The sequence below is a fragment of the Choloepus didactylus genome, chromosome 11, assembly GCF_015220235.1.
Source record: "Choloepus didactylus isolate mChoDid1 chromosome 11, mChoDid1.pri, whole genome shotgun sequence".
NCBI lineage: Eukaryota > Metazoa > Chordata > Mammalia > Pilosa > Megalonychidae > Choloepus > Choloepus didactylus.
This window is the reverse complement of record NC_051317.1, coordinates 64206860-64234659: the sequence shown is the minus strand read 5'-3', so window position 1 is coordinate 64234659 and position 27800 is coordinate 64206860. Positions and strand designations below refer to the sequence as shown.

Sequence of the window (27800 nt, the reverse complement as noted above, 5' to 3'; positions counted from 1 at the left end):
AAGTAATGTTTTCGCTATTGTAGCTTCAGAATATATTTAGCATATGATAAAGCATGTCTGTTTTTCCGTCCCCATTTACTCAAACTTTTCAAACTTCTCTTACTTACATTTTAAGATAAGTTTCAGAAACATTATTTCAATTATCCTCAACATCTCACTGAAATTTTGACTGAAAATATATTAAATTCCAGACAAAGATATTATGAGAACGGAAAACTACACACCCATATTTCTCAAGAACATAGATTTAAAAAAAAAAATCCTCAAAAAATATTAGCAAATCAAATCCAACAATGTGTAAATTATACACTCTGACCAAGAGGGACTTATTCCAGGTCAAGGCCACTTCAGCATATGAAGATTGATTAATGTAATCTATTACTTAACAGGCTAAAAAATTTATACGATCTGATCATATCAACATATGCAGAAAAAATGCTTGACAAAATCCAGCACCATTTCATGACTGAAGCTCTCAGTGAAGTAGGAATTTATGGGAATTTCCTCAACTTTATAAAGAAAATCTATAAAAAGCCTACAGCTAACATCAAACTTAATGGTGAGAAACTAGATGCTTTCCACCTGTGCTGGTTTGAAACTGTTATATGTCCCAGGAAAGACAAGGTTCTTTAAGAAAGTCTTGTGGGGGCAAACTTACTATGGGTGTATGCGTGTAACCTTTTGAATGGGTTGTTTTCATGGAGGTGTGACCCACCCAACTGTGGGTGAGATCTCTTATTAGATTCTTTCATGGAGGTGTGCCCCACCCATTCAGGGTGGATCTTGATTAGTTCACTGGAGTACTTATGAGAGCTCAGGGCCAACACAAATGCCAGACACTTGGAGATGCAGATAGAAAGACATTTGGAGATGCAAAGCTAAGAGATGAAGCTCAGAGTTTGCCCCGGAAAAGCTAAGAGAGGACCCCTAAATGCTTAGAGAGAAATGCCCCAGGAGAACAAGCAAGGATGCACAGGAGCTGAGAGAGAGAAGCTAAGAGAGACAAAGCCCAGAGACATTTTGGAGAAAGCCATTTTGAAACCAGAACCTGGGAGCAAGGGACCAGAAGACATCAGCCACATGCCTTCCCAAGCTGACAGGTGTTCGAGATACCATCGGCCTTTCTTCAGTTAAGATATCTTCTTGTTGATGCCTTAGTTTGGACACTTTATGGCCTTAGAACTGTAAATTTTTAACTTAATAAATCCTCTTTATAAAAGCCAATCTGTTTTTGGTATTTTGCATAACAGCAGCTTTAGCAAACCAGAACACCACCTAAGATGGGGAACAAGAAAAGGATGTCCCTTCTTGCCCATCCTATTAAACATCACACTGGAAAGTACTAGCTAATAAGGACTGCAACAAGGCAAGAAAAGGAAATAAAAAGCATAGAGAATAGGAAGGAAGAAATAAAACTGTCTTTGTAATAAAACTGTACATGTGGAAAATCCCAAAGAAATAACAACAAAAAAAAAACCCTCCCAAACTATTAATTACAGCAAGGTTGAAGGATACAAGGTTAATATACAAAAGTCAATTTCTTTCCTATATACCATAAATAAACAATTGGATTTTGAAATTAAAAACACAAAACCATTTTTATTAGCACCAAAAACCAAACTTAGGTATAAATCTAGCAAAATACATACATAGATCTTTATGAGAAAAACTAAAAAAAACTCTTAAGAAAGAAATCAAAGGACATCTAAATAAATGAACAGCTATTCCATGTTCATAGATAGGAAGACTCACTATTGTTAAAATATCTGTTCTTCTTAATCTAGAAGATTCAAGGCAATCTCAGTAAAAATCACAGAAAGGCATTTTGGGATTCTAAAGTTGACATGCAAAAGATCCAGAATAGTCAACACAATATCATTAGCTGGAGGACTAACACTATCCAAATCTTAAAGACTTATTGTAAAGTTACAATAAACAAGACAAATAGAGCAATGGAACCGAAAAGAGACCAGAAACAGGCCCACACAAATACAGTCAACTGTTCTCTGACAAAGGAGCAAAGACAATCCAGTGAAGAAAGGATAATGCTTTCAACAAATAGTGCTGAAACAACTGGACACCCACCTGCACAAAATAAATCCAGACACAGACTTCTCACAAAAATTAACTAAAAATGGATCATAGGTCCAATTGTAAAATGCAAAACTATACAACTTCTAGAAGGTAACAAAGAAGAAAATCTAAATGACTGGTTAGGAGTTTTTAGATATTAACAAAAGCACAATCCATGAAAGAAAAAATTGTTAAGTTGACTTCATTAGAATTAAAAATTTCTAGTCTGTGAAAGACACTGTTAACAGAATGAAAAGGCAAGCCACAGATTGGGAAAAAAATATTTACAAAACACATATCCAATAAAGGACTTGTATCCAAAATATAAAAAGAGCTCTTAAAATTCAGCAATAAGAAAACAACCCAATTAAAAAGCTAAACAGTTTCACCACAGGCTCCAACAATAGTGTTTCTGGATATTCACCCAAATGAATTGAAGATGTATGTCCATGCAAACTTGCACACGAATATTTATAGCAGTTGTTTCATAATTTGCCAGAAATTAGAAGCAACCAAGATGTCCCTCAAGAAGTACATCCATACAATGGAATATTATTCGATCATTAAAAAAAAAAAAAAAAAAAAAAAAAAGAGCTGTTAAGCCACAGAGGGGAAAAAATGGAGGAAACTTAAATGCATCTGCTAAGTGAAAGAAGCCAGTCTGAAAAGACTACATACTGTATGATTCTAACTATATGACATTCTAGAAAAGACAAGATTTAGAAACAGTAAAGAGATCACTGACTCCCATAGGTTCAGGGTGGGTAGATGGAGGGGAGGGATGAGTAGATGGAGCATAGGGCATTTCTAGAGCAATGACACCATTCTGTACATCATAATGGTGGATATACAACATTAAGCATTTGTCAAGACACACAAAACTGTACAACACAGAGTAAACCCAAGCTATGGACTTTAGGCTAATAAGTGTATCAATATTTGCTCATGAAACTGTAACAAATGTATTCACACCAATGTAAGAGCAAGATGTCAATAATAGGGGAAACTGTGTGGGTATGTGTGTGTAGAGGGACTATGGGAACTCCCCCTTTCTTAAAATTTCCCCCCAAAGGATAAGAATGCCAGGGAACTTCTTAGAAAAACCCAGTAGCAATCTTGAGATGCTATACTATCTCCTCTAATATTAATATTTGAAAGAAAGCAGTTAGAGGAATGATTTTTTAAAATAAACTAACGAGTAGCCTAAAATCACAAAACAAACAATAGTAATTTAGAGAGGATAGCATTTAAACAAAGTGCCTCACCACTCATCTACAATTTTATTTTTAATTTGTTTGTATGAATACATTCAGCAAACATTTATTGAGCATCTACCAGTGCCAGAAATTGTGTCTGATGCTCAAGGTACAGTCTACCACTGCACACTCTACCACCACACCCTCTCCTGCCCTATCAAGGATCCCCCCAAGCAAGTGGAAGAAGATAAACACAGTATATTATAGGTATTATAACATAGTTTTTTTTTTTTAAAAAAAAAAAAAAAGGAAAAATAAGTGGGAGGAAAGAGAAAGGAATCACAAAATCCTGCCTAAAAGAGATAAGTAAGGCATCGCAGAAAAGATGGAATTATGTTGAAAATTGAAGAATGAATAGGAACTTGTCACATAGACACAGGGAAAATGACATTCCAGGCAAAGGTAAAACTGCATGCAATCCAAATGAGATTAGTGTGGATTCTCTCCAGACTTAAAGCTAAGGTTAATAAATCAGCCTCTTACCACCTCATTGTGAACCTCAACTTAAAAAAAAAGACAAAATCCTGAGCATTGTGCTAGGTAGTGTACTTGAAATACAGCAAACATGATGTTAAATTCCTCACCTCAAGGAGACTGCAGTCTAACTGAATTTAGGGGAAGCATGCATTCATTTTAATTATGCTGATTGAAATCTCTCCCTCCCCCTTGGGTGAGTCACATTCTTTATAAGCATGATTCTTAATTTTAAAGTGGGTACAATATACCTTCATCTCAAAGGACCATAGCGAGGATTAAATGATAATGCAAGTAAAATATTCAAAACAGAAAACTATTGACAAATAGTTATATTGACAAATATAAGCCAAAACTATTGACAAATATAAGCCATCACTGCTACTAGGAGTGAGGTAATGAAAGGTTATAGTGAAAAACCTTTCTCCTTCCTAAATTATAAACAAGGAACTTCTGGACTCCTTTCTGTTTATCTCCTCCTAGATTCTGTAAATAAAGTACAAGAAGTGACAGTGTCATTAGCAACTAAGGCATTAAGTACCCCTAGACTGTCATAATGTGCCCCCACACTCCCACCCCCCCAAAAAAGAAGGTACTGAAAACAACTGACCCAACAGCAGGCATAATACCTCATGATTAAATCTAGGATTGATTTTATCTAAGTATTACTTTAATCTCCACGCATATGGATGCTTAAGAAGTGATTTTTAATAATTCAGGTAGAGAAGCTTATTTAATTCACTTTGGGATAAAATATAAAAATAAGAATTAAAAATAAGAAGCTGGTATATTTTGGAAGGGATGCTCTTAGGTGGGATGAATAAGACAGACAGCCTGAAATTCTAAAATTGAACAAATAACCATAGGGTGACTGAGGCTTAAAACGGAAAAAACTTCATAAAACCAGAAGCCAACCTAGTCTCTGACCAAAGATATATGAAGCAATCCTTGAGGTAGTTCATTATCAGTTATTTTAAACCTATTTAAAAATTCACTTTTAAAAGGGCACCTCAGCAACCAAAGTTTCAGATGACTTCTTTAAGCTAATTTTCTTCTGCAAAATTCTACTGCTCAAAAACTTAACAAACCAAACTCAATACAAAGGTTTGCTCTGTATATAGGTATTTCTTAAATACCTATAAGGCAATCACATTACATTTGTTATTTTTACTCTGCTCTCCCAGGACTTCCTCTTTTACTGAGCCTGTATTTGTTTCTGGGTTGAAATCCTATCTCCATGAGTCTTAAAAGCACACTTGCCAAAGCAAGGACTAAGGAAATATTTGAAACCATTACAACTGAGTATTACAACATTAAAAGAATGGGCAAATACTTTACCTGATTTCTAAAAACAAAACCCTAAGATTTTTCAGAAGTAAAATCAAAATCAAATTTTAAAATTTTGCTTTAAATCTTACTTAACAGTTATTTATAGTTTAAGGATCCAAGGTATATTATGCATAATCAAAAAGGTGAAAGGAACTTCTATATAGAATACATAATAAGAATGGAAGCTAAAACTTACAAAACAAGCACAGTTTTTAGGGTACTTTATGCACTTTATCTTATTTAATTCTTGATGATCAACAGAACACCCAGGCTAATTTTTACTATACATTTCTCTAACTGCTAGTGAGGTTGAACATCTTTTTATATGTGTATTTACTATTTTAGGTTCAATTCTCACTCCATTTAAAAAAATGGAAATTTGAACTTGAGGAAAAATAGTATTTTTTATTGCTGTTTTCTCTTTTGTTCTTAACCAGCAGATATATCTATTTAATCACAATATTGTCTATTAACAAAATTCAAGTTATTAGTCGTCTTGCCTCCTTCCCTTTCTTCCCTCCCCTTGCCATTATTTTTTTATATATATGACACAAGGTTTCCAGGGGCATGACTGAAAACCACTTATTAACTAGTGAAAGTAAAGAAATTACTAACAATAGACATTATTTTGCAACCATATATAAACATTGTTACCACAGGCATATATTTAGTCCTGCAACAAACATTTAAGATGTCTTGCTACATGTAAGGCTACATGTAAGTACTTACAGTAAGTCCATTAAATATATGACTACGATCTTATATTTTTAATTCTATGCAACAGCCAGACAGCACTACATATAAATGTTGACATATATGCTCACAACTTTTTCTTCTGAGTTGTCCAAACTTAATTTACATGTGTGCAAAGGTATTTTCAAGTCATAAAGGAGCAAGATTGAGCAAACAGGAAAAAAATTTCTTATAACTTGAGTTGGCATGTAGTATTTGAAAGGACGTTCACTGAAGAAGGGCAGGATGAAAGAAACTGAAGAACAAATAGGAAAGCATGGATCAGAACTAATAAACAAGTTCAGAAAGGTTGCAGGATAAAAGATAAATATAGAAAAATCAACTGCATTTCTATAAACAAACAATGAACAATCTGAAAATGAAACTGAGAAAATTCCACTGACAAATAGCATCAATAAGAATAAAATAGGAGGAAGGGCAAGATAGCGGCATAGGGAGGTGTGGAATTTGGTTAGTCCTCTAGAGCAACTAGTAAAGTCAGGAACAACTAGTAAACACTCTGCAACAACTGCTGGGGGACAGCCATGACTGGACACACATCATACACCAGTAGGGAATGGGTAGAAAGGCTGAGATTGCAGCACAGAACTGTAAATAAAGCTCCCCAAACTACGGAGCTGGTATGCTTCCCCCACTGGTATAGAGGCTGAGTTGGAATACTTCCCTGTGGAAAGAAGCAGCAGTCTACTAGGAGCAAGGGAAATTAACTAACCAAGCTCAACTGCAGTCTTAATTAACAAATCTGGACTACTGAATACAAGCTACGTGTACAGATAAACCCGAAGCAAGCAGGAAAGGAACTCTGGGGTCTCTCTCAGCAGGGAGGAGGCAAGACTGATGAAAAAAATAATAATAAATAAAAATAGAGGCTTTTGGAGGTGGCTGAGCTCAGAATACTAGAAAATGGCTATGTCCCAAGAAAAGGGGCACACAGAACCAGGTACCAACTCCAGTCAACCGGCAAAACTGGGGGGCTGGGGACTGCCTCTAAAAAGGGGATTTCTTCTTTTTTCTTCATTTTCTCCCATTCTAAGTAGCTCATTAGAGAAAGACTCAGGCATTTTCAATTGCCAGCACTGACCCAGGCAAGGGTGTAGTTAAGAGAGTCAGAGAGACAAAAGAAGAAGTCAAGCATAGGAGATAATTCCCTAAAGAGCTTGTCTTCCCTAGGAAAGGCGGGGGGGGCACACCTCAAGTGGCAGCCCTCCCTCAGAGAATTCAGAACCCAGGGCCAAGAGAGATGCGGGGGACAGAAACAGCTTAAGCTTGGCTTCTGAAACCCTTGGCCCCTGGCCAGGACAGGGACCACTGAGAATTAAAGGCACTGCACCTCTTTACACCAGATTATCAAATGTCAAAGACAAAGAGAAAATTCTGAAAGCAGCAAGAAAAAAGTGATCCAACACAAAAAAGGGAAGCTTGATAAGACTATGTGCGGATTTCTCAGCAAAAACATGGAGGCAAGAAGACAGCGGTATAACATATTTAAGATACTGAAAGAGAAAAACTGCCAACCAAGAATTCTATATCCGGCAAATCTGTCCTTCAAAAAATAAGGGAGAGTTTAAAATATTTTCAGACAAACAAACACTGAGAGTTTGTGAACAAGATACTTGCTCTACAAGAAATATTTAAGGGAGCATTATAGGCATATAGGAAAAGACAAGAGAGAGAGATTCAGAGAAGAGTGTAGAAATGAAGACTACCAGTAAGGGTAATCAGAGAGAGAGAAAAAAGTAAAAATAAGATACGACATATAAAATCCAAAGGACAAACTGGTAGACAATAGACATTATGTTGAGTGAAATTAGCAAGAAACAAAAGGACAAATACTGTATGGTCTCACTAATATGACCTAACATTAATGAATGAACCCTGAAAGTTAAAGTTGAGAACCACAGGTTACCAGGAGACAGAGAGAGGGTAGAGATCAGGCATCAGATGCTGAAGGAGTACAAAATGTTCAACAGGATTGCATAGATCCAGAAATAGATTAGCAGAATACTGTGTGATGGTAGCACAATATTGTAAGCACTCTTAACAAAGATGAGTGTGAGTACGGGTAAAGAGGAAGGCTAGGAGCAAGCAGGATATGAGAAAGAAAGACAGAGGATAAAGACTGGGACTGTATAACTTACTGAAACTTAAGAGGGGTCAATGATGGTGATTAAGTGTACTAAATAAGAATGTTTTTACATGAGAACAAATGAATGTCAACACTGAAAGGTGTTAAAAACTGGTGGTACGGGGAAAAATACTATCAATACAAACTAGAATCTATAGTTAACAGTAACACTGTAATATGCTTCCATTAACTGCAACAAAGGCAATATACCAAAGCTAAATGTCTGTAAGAGGGGGATACAAGGGAGTGGTATAGGATTCTTGGTGGTGGTGTTGTTTATGACCTTTTCATTATATTGTATTTTATTTTTTTCTTCTACCTTTTTTTCTTCTTCATTTTATTTTCTCCTCTTCCTCTTTCACTACAGAAGAAATGGCTGTCCTCATATAGATTTTGGTGGCTAATGCATAACTACGTGATTATATTGGGAATCACTGATCATTTACTTAGGATGGATTATATGCTTTGTGATTAAAACTGTTTAAAAAATAAACAGGAATACAAATGCTGGGGGAAAATGTGGAGAGAGGTATGTACCTAATTGTTCGTGAGGAAGTAGAATAACCCAGCCCATCTAGAGGATAGTGTGCTGTTCCACAGGAAGCTAAATATGGGGTTGCCATATGGACCTGCAATTCTGTTATTGGTTTTGTTTTTTGTTGTTGTTGTTGGTTTTATACTTGGAGGAACTGAGAGCAGGGACCTACAAGTGGACATTCGCACACTTGTGGTTTTGGCGGCAGTATTCATGATCTGCAATGGATGGAGATTGCCTAAGGCTGCATCAACTGATAAACCGAATGGCGAACTGTGGTATATACATACAATGGAATACTGAGCAGCAGCAAGAAGGAATTAGGTTGTGAGGTATGCAATTAGGTGAATGGACCTTGAGGACAGTAGGTTGAGTGAAATAAGCCAGATATGAAAAGATAAACATTATAACACATCACTAATATGGACTAACAATAGTGTGCAAACTCTGAGAATTGAATCTGGGAAGCATGGGTTACCAGGGGAAGGCTTATGTAAAGGTTCCTAAATTGTAAGCTCTTACGGCAGTCATATCTATTAATGGGTTGTAACAGTTATTTCTAATTTCTGAGATGCTGAGCTGTTTGTGTGTGACCTGGTTGGTCCCTGGAGCTTTGGGTGTCTTCATGGAGCCTGGGACTCAGAGCCAGAGTTCGGCAGCTGTGAGTGTTGGCACTGCCCCCTGCAACAACTGTTAAAGAGCATGAAAAGGGGATCAGACTTCAAGGGGATCAGACTTCAATTGGAGATACGAATAAAACTGACTTTGTTGAGACTGGTGTAGATCAGACTAAAGGGTAGAGGATGACATTAACTGTGTTTTAAAACATCGACTTCTGTGTGGGACCCAAGGAAGAAGAGATGTTTATTTGGTGCAAAATTTATACTTTCTATAGCACACTAAATAATTTAACTTGTATGGTCAGTTTACTCAAACACCATAATTATATGAACCTTGAACAGGGAGTGAGATCCGGTTGGTTTGCACAGGTTAACAGGAAGCCCTGATATATCCCAGAGTAATGTGGGCAGAGAATAAACAGTATTGTCAAAGCCCCCTGGAGGGACTGGGGGAAAATGTGGAAATATTAAAATTCCCCAGCTGGGGAATATCTGATATTCTCACAAGCCTTTCAGACTACCAGTTTAGCAGGCTGAGCCCTCAATAAGGCTTGCCCTTATAGAGCTTGTTATTACCAAGGAGAGGATAAGCCTACTTATAACTGCCTGAGAGTCATCCCCAAAAACCTCTTTTGTTGCTTAGATGTGGCCTCTCTCTCTAAGCCAACTCGGCAGGTAAACTCACTGCCCTTCCCCTTACGTGGGTAAATCTCCCTGGCAATGTGGGACATGACTGCTGGAGATGACCCTGGACCCAGCATCATAGGATTGAGAAAGCCTTCCAGACCAAAAGGGGGAACAGAAATTAAACAAAATCAAGTTTCAGCAGCTGAGAGACTTCAAATGGAGTCGAGAAGTCATTCTGGAGATAACTCTTATGCATTACATAAATATCCCTTTTTAGTTTTTAGTGCTTTAGAATAGCTAGAAGGAAATACCTGAAACTGCTGATCTGCAATCCAGTATCCTTGATCCTAAAGATGATCATATAACTATATAGCTTATATGTGTGACTGTGTGATTGTGAAAACCTTACGGCTCACACTCCCTTTATCCAGCGTATGGAGAAATGAGTAGAATGGGAAAAAATGGTAAATGAATAAGAGGGAGGAGGGGTATGGGATGTTTCGGGTGTTTTTTCTTTACTTTTATTTTTATTTTTTGGAGTAACAAAAATGTTCAAAAATTTATTGTGGTGATTAATGCACAACTATATGATGACACTGCAAACAACTGTTGTACATTTTGAATGACTATATGGTATGTGAATATATTTCAATAAAATTGCATTAAAAAAGAAAAAAATACTAAGGAATAAATTTATCAAAAGCAATGTAAAACTTGTATACTGAAAACATAAACATCATTGAAAGAAGTTAAATAAGGCCTAAATAAATGAAAAGGCATCCCCATGTTTGCTGACTAGAAGACTTAGTATTGTTAGGATGGCAATACTCCTCAAATTCATCTACAGACTGAATATAATCCCTATCAAGATCTCAGCTGCCTTTTTTGCAGATATTGATGAGCAATTCTAAAATTCATATGGAGATACATGTGTTCTTGAATAGTCAAAACAACCTTGAAAGAGAACAAAGTTGAAAGACTCACACTTCTTGTCCTCAAAACTTACTACAAAGCTACAGCAATCAAGACAGTGTGGTACTTGCATAAGGAGAGATCAATGGAATAGCACTCAGAGTCCAGAAATAAACCCTTAAATTTATGTTCAATTGATTTTTTGTAAAAGGGCCAAGACCATTTCATAGGGAAAGAACAGTCTTTTCAACAAAAGCGCTGGGACAACTGGATATCTCTAAGCAAAAAAATGAAGTTGGACCCCTTCCTAACAAGCATGTACAAAAATTTAATCAAAATGGATCAAAGGCTTAAATGTAAGAGCTAAAACTATAAAAACTCTTAGAAGAATACACAGACATAAATCTTCATGACCTTGGATTAGGCAATGGTTTCTTAGATATAACACTAAAAGCACAAGCAACCAAAGGAAAACTAGATAAATTACATTTATTAAAATGTAAAACTTTGTGCTTCAAAGAACATTATCAACAAAGTGAATGGAGCGTGTATCTAGAGTATTTAAAGAAAACTCTTACAATTCAACAATAAAAAGACAGACACCCAATTTTAAAATGGGCAAAAGATGTGAATAAACATTTCTCCAAAGAAGATATGCAAATGATCCATAAGCACATGAGGTACTCAACATTATTAGTCATAAGGGAAATGCAAATTGAAGCCAAACTGTGATACCATTTCGCACCCATCAGGATAGCTATAATCAAACAGATAGAAAATAACAAGTGCCAGCAAGGAGGGGAATAAATTGGAAGCATCATACATTGTTTATGGGAATGTAAAATTACATAACCTCTTAGGAAAACATCTGGCAGGTTCTCAAAAAGTTGAACATAGAGTTACCTTACAACCCAGCAACTCCACTCCTAGGTATCTACCTAGGGGAACTGAAAACATTATGTCCACACAAATACCTGTACACAAATGTTCATAGCAGCATTATTCATAATTATTATAGCAGGCAAAAGTAGAAATAACCTAAATGTCCATCAATGGACAAATGGATAAACAAAGTGCAATATATCCATGGAATGCAATATTATTTATTAGGCATAAAAAGCAGTGAAGTGGGGATACTTGCTACAACGTGGATAACCTTTGAAAATATTATGCTAAGTGAAAGACGACAAACACAAAAGGCCACACATTATATGATTCCACTTACAGGAATAAGCAAATCCAGAGACAGAAGACAGAGGCTGGCAGGGCCTGGGTGGTTGAAGAGGGAGAGGGAAGTGACTGCTATTGATATGGGGTTTCTTTTCAGGTGATGAAAATGTTCTGAAACTAGATGGTGTTGATGGTTGCGCAACTTTCTGCATATATTAAAAACTACTGAATTGTACACTTTAAAGAGTGAATTTTATGATATGTGAAAATGTAGTAAAGAAGCAAGAGATTTTCTAAACCTCTTCAAACTAGTTTAGAGGAGCCTGATAAGTTATCAGCAACCCCTCTACTGGGCACCACTCCAGGCAAGGCACTCTACTAGGCACCAAAGGCAAACTCTGCCCTCAAAAAGTTTATAATCTGATTGAGAAAATAAGGCAAATAAAGTAAAAATTAAATAAAACAAATTCCATCTTCATATACAATTAGAAAATGTGACAAGTCAATATATAACTAATTCCCATACACAGGTATATATTAGAAGAGAAAGAGATCACATGAATTGGGGGCAGGAGAGAAGGGGCAAAGAACTATAAGCTTGAAAAAAATAACCCTAGGTGATTCTGATATGCTATCTCCTTCCAATCAAAAAACAGAAACAAATAACAATACTATCTTGATAGAAAGAAGGTAGAATTTGGTTAGATGGAGAAAAAAGGAGGTAAAAGGATTAAAAGGTTGTGAGGAAGGAAAACAGAAAATCTTTCAGGGAAAATGAGTTATCAAATATAGTGAATTTGGATGGATTATATGGTGTGTGAATAAAACAGGTTATTTTAAAAATACGGAGAAAAATCTAAACAGAACAGAAATACATATATATACATATATATATAAAATAGAGAGAGACAAATCAAAAACAAACAGAACAGAAAAACTATGACTAGCTGTCATCTAAACATGAGAATTAAAAGTATAGTCAACAGTTCTAGCATAATAATTCTTTATTAGAGATGAGTTAAATCAAGCTCCTCCTATAAATAGAGTTATTATTTGGAATACTTTGCCTGATCTAGAGTATATTGCTAAATTGTGTTATGAAGGAATACTACCTTATTTCAATATAGATGATCCTGAGTTGATTTGATTACTTTTTTTCTTATCAAAAACCATCCTTCCTAGTAATTAATTATGTCACAAATTAGCAGATTTTCATTTATAAATATATTTGACAAGGACATATTTTTCACCAAATCACAAAAATTTGCTGAAACTTAATGTATGTGTAGAGCATGGTTCTAAGCATTTTTTCATGCTAAACTTAAGTAGTGTATATCTAACATATTAAATACAAGTTGACTTCTGAGTAAACTTTTTAAACTCAAGGCATCTTAAGAATAGATCAGTCAGCTCACAATTCTAAGTACTACTACTAATTTGTATTTGATTATTTTTTTGCTTCAATTCTCTCATCAACCCTTTGGCCAAATTCATTTGTAATATCTGCTACTCTAATCTTTCCTTAATTCTACCGCATCCTCTGCAAAATTCATTGAACTTACAATGGCTTTAAAAATTAGGTGCTAATTTCTAATTTGCATATCTTTACCCAAACTATAATAAAAAATTGAATATTATCTAAGATATTCTCAATTGAGGTAATAAAGATAGCCTAGGACTTAAACATGGTTTTAAAGTAAAATTATACATCCTTTAAAAAATTCTACATAGATTTAGACATATCTTCCTCAAGAAAATATCCTTTAACAAACCAATTCATAAAGTACTTTTGTCAAGGAAAAACCTAAGGTATTCTGAGCCTGAGAACCAGAAGCATTTTCTGTCTTCTAGCCCTATACTTGCATATACAATACAAACCTGAATGTTCCATGGGTCACTCAAATTCAATGTTCCTAAAATTGGAATATCATCTTCCTACCCATCATGTCCTCATTGTGCAAGTTTTACTACCTTCTCCTCCTATATTTCTAATCAAGGCTCACAAGTATGAAACCCGGGAATCAAGGAAGCATCCTTGACTCTTTTCATTCTCCATTACCCAATCCAGCTATATATAGACACCAATTTGTATATACTAACTCTTAATATTTCCTTTCCTCCTCCATATTCCCTCTATCTTATCTGGGGATCTCATCAACTCCTAACTGGCTTCCCTAGTATCCATTTATCTGCTTCCAATCCAATCACCGCATTGCTGCCTAAAAAATACTTTTAAAAGACAAAATATATCTTGTTACTAAATAATTTCTTGATTCCCCCGGCCTTAAAAATAAAATACAAAATTCTTAGCAAGGCATATATACATTCCTCCATAATCTGCGCCTGACCCTCTCTGTAGTTTCAAATATTTCTGGCACACCTCCTTTCCAGCCCTATATTCTAAAAGCCACGTGCAGTTTCCAAAATCAAACCGTTGCCCCGGGCTTCCAACTTTAACTAATGGCCTTCAAAATTTGATATACATGCCATCTATCTCACCAAGACTTTTCTTGATTTACTCCCTCCCCCACACTAGTCTAAATTAGGTAGTCCCTTCTCAGCGCCCCTACTGCACCTTCTTAGTCTGTCCTGATCATAGCACTTAGATTCTATAACATAATCTCTGTTTACTGGTCTATTCATAAACCTTATTAGACTGTAATATTCTTGTTGGCAAGGCTGGCTGGAGTCTTTCATTTCACCACGCCCAATGCCTAATAATTCCTGAGGCACTCAATAAATATTTGATGAACAACTTGCAAATGAATATGAGATCACAGCCATATCCAAATTATACTAGATATTTTGGTATCTCAAAACAGTAAAACTAAGTAGAAGGACATACCTAGCAATTTACTTTTCTTTTTAGTACTTTCCAATGGAGGATTGATTTCCTTACCACTTTCTCTAGATAGAAGACGGATGATCCCTGAACTACAAGTATAGCTCTACCCATCACATCCTTCCCTTCCTTCCTTCATCTAGATTCCTTTTTTTGCTTTGCTTTGTTTTTTGCTAGTCCATAAAATCCTAAAACTTGAGGATTACCTAACAATTTAATAGAACCCCTTCAAGTTTAGGGTTGAATAAAAGGGCTAGGATTAATGATTTACCTAAATGTCAACTGGCTAGTAGTTTGTTTAGATTCAATTCCATCCTAATTTCACTATATAGTACCTCTAAATGATATACACACATTGAAAAGCCCTAATTTTCATCATCAAAATGCTCAAAAATAAATCAAAAATAGATCACAGCCACAAAGAGTGAAAGAGAAGCATTTAAATGACTTAAAAATAATGTTAAAATGAAATGTGCATTCCATAGAAAAAATAAAGTCAATTTATTGAATGCCTTAAGACTTGAATGAAAATACAGATTATGGCAGATTAAAGCTATTTTTGGAAATACATATCAAGAGCCACAAAAATGGTCAAACCTTTTGGTGCAACAACTTCATTTACAGGACTCAATTCTAATTGAATAAAGCTCCAAAACGAAAAAATTGTACATATAAAGATGTTCACTGCCTCATTATTTACACGGAAAAAAAAATGAAAGCAAATTAAATGTCTGGCAGTAGAATGACTAAGTAAATTATGGTTCACCTACTTAGAAGATATTGGATCACATTTTAAGTAATTATAAATACTATGCCAGGAATTAGGAAAATCTTTATGAAACAACATTAAGAAAAGAGAGGATCATGTCTGTATATTTATATCATGATTATCTATTTGACCATGATTACATTCATATAAATATTTTTATTAAAAAACCTATAAGGAAAAACATAAAACATATTATAGATATTTTTTCCTATTTTCCAAATAGCATGTAGTTTTCTCATGTTGTTTCTATGGTTGAAAACAAAAATTAAGGGAAGCTTTTTAACTTTGAGGTACTTGAAAAATTTTAAGTTCTAAATTCCACAATTTAGCCTTACATAACATACCAGAAAACAATATGTAGTTCTGGTTTCCAAGAAAACTAAGGGAATGAATAGTTCATGAATTACTGAAATTTTTATAACGAACACAGTTGGGTGGCTATCTTCTAGTTGAAAATATCAGAATTACTAAAATCATATGTAATTAGTGTAGGTGGAACATGTACATGCCTAGTAGCTAGGCATGATACAGATACAGATACTGTACTTCCTCCAAGAATAGTCATAAACTTGGTGTAAATCTTAAATCACTTTAAATGACTTAGGAAAACTGGGGACAATGTAATGGTACCTTGACATACACTACAAACCAAGAATTAGAAAAGATAGTAGTATAGGAGATATCTAGCTCTTCCTTTCCCACTAACACCTCCCAATTCTAATATGCATATCTGGAATATGCAGATGATTGTAACTCTGAGCCTACCACGATGATACATGAGACAAGCAGCAGAGCTCAAGTGGGAATAGAATAGAAAGAATTCAAAACATAGTGTAGACTGATCTTTTTCATTTAGAGTTAAGCAAACCCAATTGTCCAAATAAAAGGAATCAACTAAATTATACCAACTATTTGTTTGAAATGCTATCCTACCTTTTCTGAGCGTCATGTTTTCCTTTCCCTATAAAACGTGCTCAATATTTAACAAGCCCCACCATCTTCCATCACTCTAGTTAGTACTATATCCCAAAAATGAAATACATTCAAATTCACTTATTTGACAATTGTCTGCATGCTACCACAGGGATCCAATAACTAATCGTATAATATCTCCTCTTCAGCCTTTGGAAAATGATCCTATTTTCCCCCAAAACATGGTAATTAGCACTAGAGAAGGGGGGAAAAAAAAAAAAAAAAAAGAAGCACCCATTATTTCTTTAGTTATAGACTCTAGTTATAACGAAGAAAATGCTTACTTTGTTTCTCAAGATAGCATCACATTTTAAAAGTTACCATTTCACAAAATACACACTCGGGATTATTTAAACCAGTAACTCTACGCAGACCCTTCCATTCAAATTGTGTGGGGGGTGGAGGAGTAACTTCGTATTCTAAAGAAGAAACATCAGGTGGTTTTACAAAAATTCACAAGCAATGCTTTCCAAAGTCTTTTTCCATAGCACAGAAAAGTCAATTAAAAGTTCTTTCTTTACTTTTCCTTCCACATTCCCATTTTCTTCTCAACTCAAACCCTACTCCAGAACACATAAACACACAGTACTGAAATGAATGTACACGTCCATGAAATGCAGTACTCTAAAACCAAGATATGAAGAGTTCAAACTGTTTTAGTTGATATACTGTAAGTCAGAAGCCATGATTTTAGATATAATGGAAATGTTTACAGAAGACAGTCTCATTTAGGTTATATAAAACGAATGGTACTGAAGATTATACCTTAATTTTAAATAGCAAAGTCCAAACATAGAAACAAAAAATATCCAGACACTAAATACATACTTCTTTCACAATCACCCATAAATTGTTCTTAAAGTGACAGAAGTTATTCAATCTGACAAGGTGTACATGCCCATTCTCAGAATCCAAACAGTGGAGGAGGGATGGATTCAAGTGATATTTAGGGAGGTATTACGAATGCCAGAGCTGAGTGAACTGGATAGGAAGCAGATTGAAGAAGAGTCAAGGATTATTCCAAAAGTTCTAGTTCAGATTACTGAGTTGTTGGTGGAAACATTAACTCACTTCATATATATTTAAGAATAGTTTTCTTTCTTTGGGAGTGGGCATAGCAAGTAATGAGGAGAGGTGACAACAGGGAGGGGCTGAAGGATGAGTCCAGATTTATATAGTATTGAATTTTTAGTATTTGTGGGACATCAGGTGGTGACTAGTAGACAGCTATATCTGGTTCAGGGGACAAACATATTCTGGAGATAGATTTGTGAGTCACCAGCATACAGGTACCTTGCAACTAGTCATATGAACAGATGAATCAACAGGAAAACAGAACAGAACAAAGGTTGAAGAACCACCTTGGGAATACTAAGTGGTGGACAAAGGAGGAAGAACTAGCAAAAGAGCCTAAAAAGGGGAGGTCAAAGATATAAGGAAAGATATAAAGGAATAATGTCCCTGAACCCTGGGAAGAAAGGGAAGAAAGCTGTTTCAAAAGGTTAAGTGGAAAAAACCAAAAAGGTCAAATAAAATGATCAGAAAACAGCTCTTTTCTCACTATCTGTACCAACTTTCAGTAAACACCACTCCTTCTCTAATTTTAATGATTAGAAGAGAGGCAATGACTGTTCCTTACTATAACCCATACTCTATTTTTAGCATAAACTACAGAGATTAAACTCAAAGCAAAATGTCAATTTTTGATGAGTTATTATTTACTACTCTTCATTTCTTGTTCCCTTCTCTATGTGCTATACATTAAAAACATACTATGCCACCCATTTTGATTATGGTGAAATGATAAAAGAAAGCAATATCTATTTTGCTTGTTTGGTAGATCATCTAACCAAACAGTACTTATATTAATAAAATAAGTGGCAATTAATATCAATTACACTAGATTTTTAGGGGTGTGGGACAAAAATCGGCACTATTATTATGTCTACTAAGGCAGCTGCCAAAAATCCAAGAAAAATATCTAAAGCTGTTTTAAAGCATTATTTTTTGACGGAGTAATACCAAAATTAAAGTTAGAACATTAAATTTAATTTCAAAATTCAGTAACCAACAAACTACAGTAACAACATGGATGAATCTCAAAAGCCTTTTGCTAAGTGAAAGAAATCAGACACAAAAGGTTACATACTGTATGAGTCCCTTAATATGGCATTCTAGAAAAGGCAAAACTACAGGAATAGAAATCAGATACAGTTGCCAGGGGGTAGGGAGGGGGTAAGGACTGATGACAAATTGGCACCAGGGAACTTTTTGGGCTGATGGAAATATACTATATCTTGATTGTGGTGGCTGCTGCAAGACTGTTTATGGTTGTCAAAACTCAAATGTACAACTCAGAGTGAATTTTACAGTGTAAATTATATCTCAATAAACCTGACTTAAATTTTAAAAAATTCAATCATCATACCATTATTTTTGTTGAACAGCATTTTAATATACTGTATTTATCATTACTCTTATCTACATTGTTATCACACTATTTAAATTAGCAAAGAAAGTAAAAACTATAATAATCTAGCTCAAACTTAAACCTCAATATCTTACTCCCAAGTCTATTGACCAAGAGATCCAGAACAAAGAGTCCTTCTTCCTATACTGTGCAATCCCTACTAATAGCTAAAAAAAGAAATTCTATTTGGAATTTCTTTCTTTGATTTACTTTTATACACAAGCTACGTATTGTTAGGGATATACCTAAAGAAAATGTTCTTACTCAAAAAGCAAGAAGCCTTGAAGTCTTAGCTACATCTGGTAAATCCAGAGAAGAGAGTTACATTTTGAAATTAACAGAAGTATATTTACCATTCACTAATCTAAGATTTAGAAGTATCTTTAGAAAATATCATACAGCTCAATTCTAACTCACCAGGTTCAATAAGTATTACTGAATACCAAAACAAGACCAGCACTTATGGTGGTGATACAGACATAAAGATGAAAATAATACATCTCCTTGTTCTCATAAAGCTGATGATTTACTATGACTGACAGAAACAGGAACAAATTATTTTATTCAAATATACAAATAATAAACTATACACATGCTATGAAATGGAATGACCAAAGAAACCTCTGCAAAAAAAGGCATGCTTTTCCTCATCTGTAATTTCTCTTTCTCCTTACAAAAAAATTCTAGTCCATGAGGTGACATTTTCAGGAGCAATCCATGCTTACAGAATAAAAGAAGGAACACTACACAAATATGCATTTTCTCAGTTAATGTCAAAGCTTTTTTCATCAGCAAAAATTTGAACCACTGAAGATCTCAAAATCTGAGGCCTTTCAAACTGCTCTACATTTCACTATGGAAAGTAATACATTCAAGATCACCCATATTAACAATAAACACCTATATTCACCATGCTTTATAAAAATTTTCTTTGGGAGAGGATAAAGATGGAATGGAAGTTGAAAGAGAAAGGTAGAGACACAAGGAAAGGGAAAAAAAGAGTAAAAAGATTAGTTGAGTCATACAAAAAGCATGTATCAGAAATGTCTTTGGGGATAACTTCAAGGTAGGTTATGGTATAAATACCGTACTCTTAATTCTTTTCTCAAAGGAGAAAGAATGACAAAAGTAGCTTTTAGCTGATACATTTTAACTTTCAAACTTGGAGTTTTCTAAGGCATAGGCAGAACCCTGGAAAAACTGCTTTTCTCAGTGTGCATCAATTTTTAAAAAGTAGTATACACACATATAAAAAAGGAGCTATACCCACTTTAAACCCTTGTATAATTTCAACTTAGTCATCACCAAGGAAAAATTAAATTATATAAAGCTTACACTCAGATGATCAATTTCTTTAGCTGAAAATTGGCAACGCACAGTCCTATCAGATAAGGGCTACTAAAAGTAGGTTTTAAAATACTGCAAAAGTGTTGCCAAGTAGCACTGCCAAGAAAATTCAGTGATGTATTTCCTTGCAAAGATTAATTTCAAGAACATTTTTGTTTTGCAATTAACAAATTAAATATATAATCATAAAGATTAATATTTATAGAGTAAACTAAAGTGAATTTTAATAGCTGTATTAGTATTTTAGGCATGTTAGTTTTTAGGGTATCTAGAATCAATAACTATTTTTGAAAAGTGCTATTATAAAAACATGTCATGTTAGTTTTTAGGGTATCCAGAATCAATAACAATTTTTAAAAAAGTGCTCTTATAAAAACATGTATGTACTTCATCTGCATAAGAGTAAAGAAATAAGAAGTACAAGCGACCCAAATACATTAACTGTCACAAAAAGGAATCCACCATTTCAAAATTATGTCACAATTTCTGAACTTCTCAGGAGAAGTATACAAAATTATTTTAATAAATGAATTATGTTAAGTTGCTAATTTCATGTTTTTGTGTACTGAAAAAGTTTTACCCTTCTGCCAAAGAAGGGTAGATATATACAAAAGAAAATTTTAAAAGAGATTGGCATAACCTTGTTAAATGATACACATCTAAGATGGCAAAGCAATTCACCCTCATGAATTATTATGGTGGAAGCTTAATGTATTCTTTGGAATTTTTTTAATGCTAAACATTTTTAAATAACAAGAATCATAATATCAATTCATGAAAGTAAAGTGGCTCTACCAAAATTTCAGTTGTCTATTCCACAGATACAGCACACATATATTTAAAATCAATATCTAATTTAAATGTTTATTTGCATACACAAATACTTTGCATGTTACATACATGGTATAAAGTTACAAGATATTAAAAGACCATCATCAAATAATGAATCCACTAGAACTGACTAAAACATTTTAGAACTCCTTTTTTAAAATTATCTTCAGAATCTTTATAAGTCACAAGAAAACCAATCTGACTACTTTATAATCAAGCCTAACCTCTTCACCAAAAATTATTATAAATCTTGAAGAAGCAAGGTGGTAGAATGGAAAGAACAGAGATTTTAGAGTTAGACATATTTGAGTTGGAATCCTGTCTCTAACTCTTGCTGGACTTGCTGCCCTAGTCAAGTTTCTTATAAGACAGAACCTCAATTTTCTTGTCTATAAAACAAGGACAGGATGACTAACCGGGATAGATGTATATACAAATCATTACAAAAAGTGTACTCGTTAAGGTTGATGGTCAAAGCATCAACTCTGGACTCCTTTCTCTACTTCCTTCCACTTATCAGCTGCATGACCTTGGGCAAGTTGCTTAATTTATTTTATACCTCTGTTTCAACAAGTATAAAATAAGGATAATAAATACATCAACCTCCTACTATACCTTGAGGAATTGAGAAAATCCATATTAAAATCCCTGGCAGTTTCTGGAATATGGAAATCACCCAATAGTATTATATATTTCAAACGTAAACCACTGAGCACAGTGTCTGGCACATAGTAAGATCTTATTAAATCGAAGTTCCCCTAAACTCAGTTCCAAATGACTTTTTACTAAATTTAAAAATCAAATTCACCCCTATGGATAAAGAGTTACCATAAAGGTTAAGAAAAGTACTCCCAAAGGAATTTCTGTAAGGCTGAATGTAATGGCAATAGCTCTGGAATAAGTACAGAACCTCCTAAATTGATCACTTTGAAAAGATCAACATTCTTTGGCTATATAAATTGTGGAATTTAAAAAACTTATCAGTCATATTTCTTTATAGATTAGTCTACTATACTACAAGTATTTATTTGCATTTCTTCTAATGAGATCACTCTCTAAAGCTAATTTTTCCCTTTCTAAAAATAGATGCTTTGACAATTTCAACTCAATATAAAAGTAAAAAATTCATAGATTGCTCAACAAACTCAAATTTAAAATGTAAGACTTTAAAAATTAAAAATCTGTTAATTTAAAAAACATTATACATACAGGATATATAATGTGAATTCTATTTTAATTCTTTGAAGTACACAATTTCCTTGACTACATGACTTGTAAGTACTGAATCATCTGAATAACCCAAAGGATAATATGAAGGTTTTACTAAAACTAAAAATGTGGAATCCTGAGTCCTTAAGAACAAATGGAATTCAGACTGATTATTTACTAACTTTAAGACCAAGGGAAATTTTCTAAACCTATCTAGTCTCAGTTTCATCTGTGAAATGCAGATGATAATTGTTTCTCCTTCATGGGCTAGTTTGAAGAACTAAATGAAATAGTATCATGGGGATATACTTCACACAGATCCTGGCAAATAAGCCCTCAAATTTTTATCTAGCTGGCAATGCTATATCAAGAAATAATCTCTCCTTATAATACCACTTTGGGAATAGAAAGGAATATGTCTTAAAACCTAATACAATTTAACAAAACCCAATTCATTAGAATTTGCTGAAGATTATACCACAACACAAGACAAATAACTAAAATCACTTTTACTACTTAACCTACTTGGGCAAAAAATATCCTCTAAAATTACAAATGATGGCCATAAATACAAAGACATGGTTTTTAAAATTGCTTTTTAATCAACTAGAAACATAAAAATTCCAATTTAATAATTTTTTAAAATAAAATTTTAAAAAGCAAACATTTCAGGAAACATTACATATTGTTTACTGCAAGTATAGTTAATTCGCTTGCCTTAGTAGGAATACATGTAAATAAAATCAGTCATTCATACCCCAAGCATATATACACAAGGTCAGGATTTCTAATTATCTTCATACCAAGAAAACAGAATCAAGAAACAAGGTATTATATCCCTCTAAAAGAGGAAAAGCACCTTGGCCTCAGATCATTCAAAAATTCACAAACGGTATCAATGTCAGAACTCACCAATACCTCTGGCTTCACGACTAGAACTCAGACATCTGTTAAAGCAACATAATCTAATAAAAACGATTAAGAGTCAGGGAATCCCTTATTCTCACACTGACTCCTACATCAATCTACACAAATCACATGGCCTCTGTGTCAAATTTTTCACAAAAAAATGGCAACAATGCTGGTCACTTCTCTCACAGGGATAAGAGAATATGTATGAATGGACTCAGGTCACCTTGGAAAAAAAAAGATCACTTAAAAATATACAAATTATTATAAGTACCAATTGCTGAAAACAGGATAATCTTTGGATAAACAGGAAAAACTTTTTAAGATTTTTAAAAGCTAAATAAGACCATAAATTACCACCAAATCCAACTTATTATGTTCAGGATATTTAAAAAAGCATCATTAACTAAAAAATCAATTATCAGGCTTCTATAAAGCTTCCAAGTCAATAATGTCAGCTATTCCTTCTATGGTAAACAAAGGTAATAAGCAGAGGTGAAGTTATATTTCTCCAAAATGAATTATTTTTACCTCAGACCTCCCAATCACTTCCCCTAAAACTGAAATCAGGTATTTATTAGAAATTCCAGAATAACTTACACATCACACTTTTTCTAAAAAGCAATGGAGGGGCAGGGGTTAAATGAAATTATATAGACCCAAACTCTTAATTTTGTTTACTCTTGCATTATTTTTACATATGATTTTGAAATAGTAAATATGCCACAACAGGGTGTACCACAATGTCAAAATTTAACACAGATTAACATGGGTTCTACTGTTCCTGTAACAGTTTATGATAATGGGCTGATACATAAAAAATTAAATATGAAATTAATTTAGGAAGTGTTAGAAAATACAAGTTTGAACTGGGCAGTCCAACTGTAAACAACAAAAATTTCATGTTTGAACTGGTATAGCTATGCCCATATTTTTAAAATATAATAATCAGTGTGCCAAAAAAGAAACTAAGTTCACCATCGTGGGTAAAAACTTTCACTTTTCATCCCTAAAAAGAATCTTAGATGGACAATCCTTCTTTAAATATAACAGTTTTCTTCTTAAGGTGGGCAGTATTATAATGATCCCTTGCACAGGTTCAAAAATACTGGCAAGTAACTTAAGTAAACAAATTGACTAATGGCTTAAAAAAGAAAACATCCCATATACTCTTCTCAAAACACTGAAAATAATTATTTAATGTGCAACTTCAATTTATTCAGTAATTTTTCATTTCATTATTTACTGTAAAACTGTCTCTTTTCAAGTAATTTTACAAGTTATTGGTAACTCTGCAGACTGAAGAGACACAATAAACCACACTGTTGAAATTTCCTTTGGGTATATTAGGAAATATTTCTCCAAATATATCACTAGAATTACAAGACCACTGAACACCTGGTTATCTCCTTTCATTGAATTACAAAACAAAAAAAAAGAAAGAAAGAAAGAAAGAAAACAAGACTAGCCACTGATGAACATCCCAACCAGTACAGGGGAGGTAAAGTAGACTATTCATAATCTCTAGGGAAACATAAATTTTTCTTCAGTCTCTTTCCAACTAAATTATCAAAAATTTAAAGTTAAGTTTAGGTTTTATTCAATTTTAACAATGTTTTTTCTTTTTTTATGATCGATTTACTTGATTTGGACCAAACTAAAAATATTTTCAGTTTACTCTAAAGAAATGTTTATGATAGCTATGAAGGCATCACACAACCTGTACTACTCGCTACAAATTACTGAATATGTAGGATTAGGAAAATATCTGATAGGAACTAATTCCTTGTAATTTAATTACAAAGTCACAAGAAAAAATTAATCACATAAACCTATATCTAAAACATTGATTCAAATAGCTATGTAAGAAGTCTCCCTTTAACTAAAAAAACTCTAAAAATAAGTTGCTTCTCTTGATGAAACCTAAGCAAGCAGAACTGTTCTTTGCATTATCTTTAGTAGAAATATGTTCATCCCTCGACATACGTTTCAGTTTATTTAAAGTTGTAGACAATCACAGGAACATATATGGGCCTTTTAAACATTTATACTGAAGCCCTTAATTAAAGAAAGGAAAAAAAACAAAAAACAAAAACCTTCTGCTTTCTTAACATGGAAAATGTTCCTTCCTTCTGTATTCTCTACACCCCTCCCCACTCACACACCCCCCCACCCGGTTTAGGCCTGAGGCCCTGTAGCAAACAGTGTCTAACAGGAGCGGGCAGCACAAAGACAGGAATGGGAGATTAGTGGGAGGGAGGGAGGCCGGGATTGGGGCTCAGCAGGAGCTTCAGCCTTTTTAAAATTCAAACTGTTCCCTGACCAATACAAATCACGGACACGCTACTGACTACTACACGGATTTATAGCATTAAAAACATGCCTAGTACGTGACAGCTATATTAACTTCCCTCTTTTTAACATTTATCTGTATGTTTACAGGAAATTTGGAACAACTTATTGTAAGCAGGACCCTAAACTCAAAAATAACCTCCAGGAAAGTTACTTATTCTACAGTGAAAATAATAATTTAGAAGACACCAAAATTTTGAACCAATGTAACAACCACTAGTAAAACAAGGGACTTTGTTGATCAGTGTTGCTTCATTTTAACCACTGGAAGTTTTCCTTCAGCGAATGAGACAAAGTATCAAAATAGTGTAAACCAGGTACATTTATTTTTCTATGAAATTTATACGAATGGGGACTTCTAAATTGGTGTTTTCTCTTTCTACCAACCTACATTACCAAGGCCTCCATAAACAGGGTCTAAACACAACTTACTTGTGAACTATAATTTGTTAAGGTAGAATATTTTTCTACAGCATTTACAGATACATTTGACCTATTAAAATGACACCTCTCTCATTACACAGTCAAACATCATGGGCACAAACAGCCAATGACAATCCTGGGACCTCAAGAAGATCTGCCCTGACATAAAAGGATGGCATCTTTTACATTTTTTGCCTCCCAGGGATTTTAAGCATAACTTAATTTCTATCCTTTTAAAGAAAACTGGCTTTACCTTTATCCCAACACAATTCTCAGAACATTTAAAATACTTGTTATGTACGTTTTAGGTCATGAAGTACCTGAGTTGATTTTATGTATAGTCCTTTAAAACGGTCCTTTTATAACGCATACAAATATAAAGTGACAGGGTAGACCTGTCAAATACTTTATACCTGTCTTTGAATAAAAAGTCCATGTGCAACACACAGTGTCAAACACAAAACTAGCTCGGGGTGGGAGGGAGTACATGCAATATCTGCCACGCTATGGTTTTCTATATTAAATATTCATGTGGACGATTTCATTCTTTAAAAAAGAAAATGAGTCTTTATTAACTTTCCAACGTCCAAACAAGTTTTACAAAGGGTAAGAATTACCACTGGATCCGTGTCTGAGTATTTACATTTGTCTCACTAACTGAAACTACTTCCTCCCTTCATGGGGTCACAGGGGGAAGAAGGGGGGTTGTTTGTTTCACTGGGACGTTCCCCACTCCCGCACCGGGAAAGTTGTAAATATGGGGACGATCTGGGCACACATTCGCTATTAGTTGTATTGTTTCCGCCTCCTCACTAGCTACAGCTCCTCTCCCGGGCGAGGCCTGTCACCGACCAGCAGTCGCTCCGCTCAGCCCGGAGCTCTCCTAATCCCCGAGCTCAAGTAGATTCCGCTGGCCCGCGGCCTGCACTCTCCGCGGGGCCTACGCCTCCCCGGCGGCCCGGCAGGAGCCCAAGTCCCCGCCGCCAGAGCCAGTGGGGAGAGGGTACAAAACCATCGCCACCCAGGGCGGCTGCCACCGGAGAAGAGCGAAGTCTAGACTCAACCGTGGAAGAGACCTGGGGCCACTAAGCGAGCCGCGCGGAGGGTAGCGAGGAAGAGAGACGCTGAGGACCTGGCGCTGGCGCCGCCGCCGCCGCCGCCGCCGAAATAAAGAGCAGGAATTTACCTGGGCGAATCGGCGTCTGAATCCAAGGGGAGGCCGAGGCCGCTGTGGCGAGAGACTATAATCCGGGCCGGGAGGGGGGGTGGCTACGGCTCCTCTTCCGTCTCCTCAGTGCGGGGAACATGTAGAGCCGGGGGGAGACCAGCCGAGAAGACAAATCGCTCCTTCTTCTTCCTCCTCCTCCTTCTCCCACATAGAAACACTCACAAACACCCAAGCAAGGGCCCGAGCTACCGGGGGGGCATCGCCACCAGCCCGGGAACCAATCCTCCTGTCGGCGGGGGCGTCCCTCCCTGCGGCTTGGTGGTGTCGGGTGAGTCGGTACCGACGGAGGGAGGGGGGGAGGGCGGGGGGGAAGGAGCCCTGTGTGTGTCTCTCTCTCGTTCCGTCTCTCCCTCTCAGAACAAAATGCCGACCGGAAGTGCAGCTGCAGGAATGACTCCCTCCGCCGGCGCCAAACACTAACAACCACCCCCTCTTCCCCACTCCACTTCCGCCACCGCCACCGCCACCGCCGCCGCCGCCGCTTCGGCTCGCGTCCCCCGGCCCTCGGACTGCGTCCTGCGCCGCGCCGCACCACACTGCGCAGTACCGCGGACTCGGCCGGGGCCGGCAACGA

General features: G+C 35.4%; 1 protein-coding gene across 5 annotated transcripts in view; it reads right to left on the bottom strand.

Annotated features, from left to right (window-relative positions):
- Positions 1 to 27596, bottom strand: part of NIPBL (NIPBL cohesin loading factor) — a 248519-nt gene extending 220923 nt beyond the window's left edge. The window contains exon 1 of one of the 5 annotated variants that reach the window (XM_037798981.1): positions 27185 to 27596. The gene's annotated coding sequence lies outside the window, so the exon portion shown is untranslated. The remainder of the gene's footprint in view (positions 1 to 27184) is intronic. The other 4 variants (XM_037798980.1, XM_037798978.1, XM_037798976.1 and 1 more) reach the window with 4 other exon arrangements.
- Between the last annotated feature and the right edge of the window lie 204 nt (positions 27597 to 27800).